Genomic DNA, 3,768 nt, shown 5'->3' with positions numbered 1-3,768 from the left:
TAAACCTATATTGAAGGTGGGGCACCACACAATGAATGGTCCACATCAAGATGGGCCCACATGACGGATGACCCACATCAAAGCATGCCTCTCATCATGGAGGGTCCACATCCAAGGTCTTATATGACGGATAACCCATATCCAAAGTGGGCCACATGATAGATGATCCACATAGGTGTATCTCACACGGTGAATGGTGGATATCAAAAGTGGATCCCATACGATGGATAATCCACTTCGAAGGCAGGGCCCACACTATGGATACATCAAATGTGGACTTCACGTGATGGGTAGTGGGCATTAAGGGGCCCCACATTAAGGACATTTAGTATTGATGGTGGGCCCCACATGATGGATGACATACATCAAGGTGGACCCCTAATGATGAATGGTCCACATCCAAGATGGGCCTTGTATGATGGAAGGCCCACTTTAAATGTTTGGCTTACAAAACAGATGGTCCACATCAAAAGTGGGCTCCATATGATAGTTGATCCACATCTGATACATGACAATGAATGACCCAAATGTCTTAAAATATGAAGATTGTAGTCATCTATTCTTTTATCATTTGGGGCATGGTTCATCCATAGTGAGATCTACAGGTATATCCATTTGGATTGCTATGATAATAGAGTTGTTATAATCTTTACAGATAATGTCAACTACTCGTAGAAAGCTCTCATTTGAAAGTGTTACCAAATGTGCTTGTTTCAAATAAAAAATCTCTTTTAAAAAATAAAAAATAAAAAATAAAAAAATAAAAAAAATGATTTTACTAAATGAGCTTATTTAAAACAAGAACTAGAACAAATGGATCTTATTAGAGTAGCTTTTATTGAAAAAACTCTATTAAATTAGAGTAAAGATGCCAAACAAGCCCCAAGAAAACAGGGAATAATGAAGTGAATTTATTTCTATAACCCAATCAGGTAGGGAAGAATAACATTTTCGGAATTCAATTCCAGCACCATTTCCTTCCAAATTCGTTCAATCAGCATCCATCCATCCATGTGTGGTGTGGACTCAACTGTCAACGTGTGCATAAGCTACCCACAGCCCTTTTTAACAAACCCACAACATAGTCATTAGCTAATAAAACCAATGGTGTAGAATATTTATAATCCATCTCCTGTAATCATGGCTCTAACCCACCTTTATTTATCTATTCCAGTTCGGCTAATTTTTTCTTCTCAAAGTACCAAAGGACAAAAATACATGCAAATGCTCACCTTCCATCAGCAAATCCTCCCTTCTTTTTCTTTGGACACAGGTGTCCCCGTCCCTTTTTTGAGGGACAAAAATACATGCCGATGCACACAATCACTCACAACCATCACTCGCAACCAGGTGCATCGGGTAATGCCGTGGAGGGGAGTCAAATCCATGCATTCACCCCCAAGAAGTTTTCAATGTTAGGTTTCAATCCCCACTGTTTTCAGTGGTGTGGTCCACTTGAGCATCACATCAGCCTCATTTTTGGGCTCATCACCGGACTGGTTTGGATGGACAGTGTGGGTATAATTCATACATCATAGTCGGGCCCACAGAACTTTCTCCCGTAAGCACATTACAACACCCTGCACCCTGTTATAGGCTACACTTTAGTACAAGTTCCTTTGCTGGGAATCTAGGTGGGGCCCACTATGATGTTTGTGAGAAATCCACACCGTCCATCTGTTTTTGCCAGCTCATTTTAGGACCTGAAATAAAAATAAGACAGATCCAAAACTCAAGTGGGTCATACAAGAGGGAAAAGTGGGGAAAGAAATGCCTACCATTGAACCATTATGCCTACCGTTGAGCTTTAATTCTACCTCATTTTTGGGTTTATAACCTAAAATGATCTGAAAAAATGGATGGATTGTACGGATCTAACACACGTCATGGTGGGGCCCACAGAACTTTGCCACATCAACGTCGTAGCATGGTGGCTATAGACGTAGAGCAAATTGTAGTCGCGAAGGATTGCGGGCGCCGATTGCCCACTGACGCTGCCAGTAGTGAGTGGCAACTAGACGGTGCTGTGGACCCCACCATTTATGTGTTTTATACATGCAGTCTATCCATTTTGGATAATTATTTTAGGGCATGAGCACAAAAATGAGGCAGATCAAAATCTCCAGTGGACCACACCATAGGATAAAAATTAGTAATTGAAAGCCTACGATTAAAAACTTCCTGGGGCCCACTTTCATTTTTATTTGCCATCCAGCCTGTTGATTAGATCACATGGACATGGATGAAGGGAAAACACAAATATCAGCTTCATTTAAAACTTTTGTGGCCCCAGGAAGTTTTTAATGGCAGGCATTCAATTACCACAATTTCCTATGGTGTGGTCCACCTGAGACTTGGATCTACCTCACTTTTGGGCTCACGCCCTAAAATAAATCAGAAAGTTGGTAGGACAACGTGGATTTCTCATACACATCAATGTGGGCCATCTCTGTTTTTTTTTTTTTTGGATAGCCCAGGACAAACGTACAATCCTCAAGCATCGTGAGGGGATGGCATACATAGGTTACATATATTGTATATGGAGGTGCTCTGTGGGCCCCACCATGATGTATATGTTTATCCACGTCATCCATCCATTTTTCCAGCTTATTTTAGGGCACCAGACCAAAAAAAAAAAAAGGGAAAAAGAAGCCGATCCAAATCACGAGTAGACCACGAAACATGAAAAGTGGTGATTGAACACCCATCGTTAAAAACTTCCTAAAGGCGTTCAATCCAAAAACATGAGCTCAATCCTAAAACTTTTGTGACCCCAAGAAATTTTTAATGATGGGCGTTCAACTACCAATCCACCTAAGATTTAGATCTGTCTCATTTTTGGGGTCATGCCCTAAAATTAGCTGGCTAAATGGTGGGATGGCACATATTACAAATAGACATCAAGGTGGGCCATCTCTCTTTATTATTATTATTTTTTGATGGCCGAGGGATGGCATGCATACGTAGGTTACATGGATCGTACAAGACTGTTCTATGGGCCCCACCATGATATATGTGTTTCATCCATGCTGTCCATCCATTTTCCCAGCTTATTTTAGGGCATGATACAAAAAAAGAGGCCGCGCCAAATCTTGGGCGGACCACAACACAGGAAAAGTGGTGATTGAACACCATGATGGGATGGTTGTGATTGCCTAACCTGGCAATTGTTGAAGATGAATGATAAAAAATTTGGTGGCATGGCACACCTCTAAGATAAAATTGTGTATGTGTGGCTCAATTATTTGACGTAGCAAGAAAAAAAGCTTTGTTGAACCAAATCGTGCTTCTTTTTTTTTTCAGGTCATCAGACCAAAAGCATGCTATAGGTGGGACTCTAGAGATGAATGGCCCAATATCTGCTAGTGTGTCATGTCATCATGCATTGTGAATCATCTCTCGACGAGGGGAGTTATATGATGCTCCACCTGAATATGGGCCATATCTCGAGTTTTGTTCGTACAAGTGGGCCCATTGGTTTCATGATCAACAATACTGTCAACATGAGGCCCACTATGGATGGACCATGCAAAAATGATAATAAATAAATAAATAAATATTAGATGATCCTAACCTTCAAATCCGCCTTTATCAGTTAAATATGAGATGTTTAGTTGTCCAATTGAAGGGTTATGATTAATCTATTAAGAAAAACATAGTATATCAGAAGATTATGTTCGAGACATGTATATGAATTGGGCATAGGTGTGTCAAATTTGGTGGCATGATAATAATAGGTTTTCTTTCATACTCTACAAAAGATAGAAA

This window comes from Magnolia sinica, chromosome 18 (assembly GCF_029962835.1).
Source record: "Magnolia sinica isolate HGM2019 chromosome 18, MsV1, whole genome shotgun sequence".
In the NCBI taxonomy this organism is placed as follows: Eukaryota; Viridiplantae; Streptophyta; class Magnoliopsida; order Magnoliales; family Magnoliaceae; genus Magnolia; species Magnolia sinica.
This window is presented reverse-complemented; position numbering follows the sequence as displayed.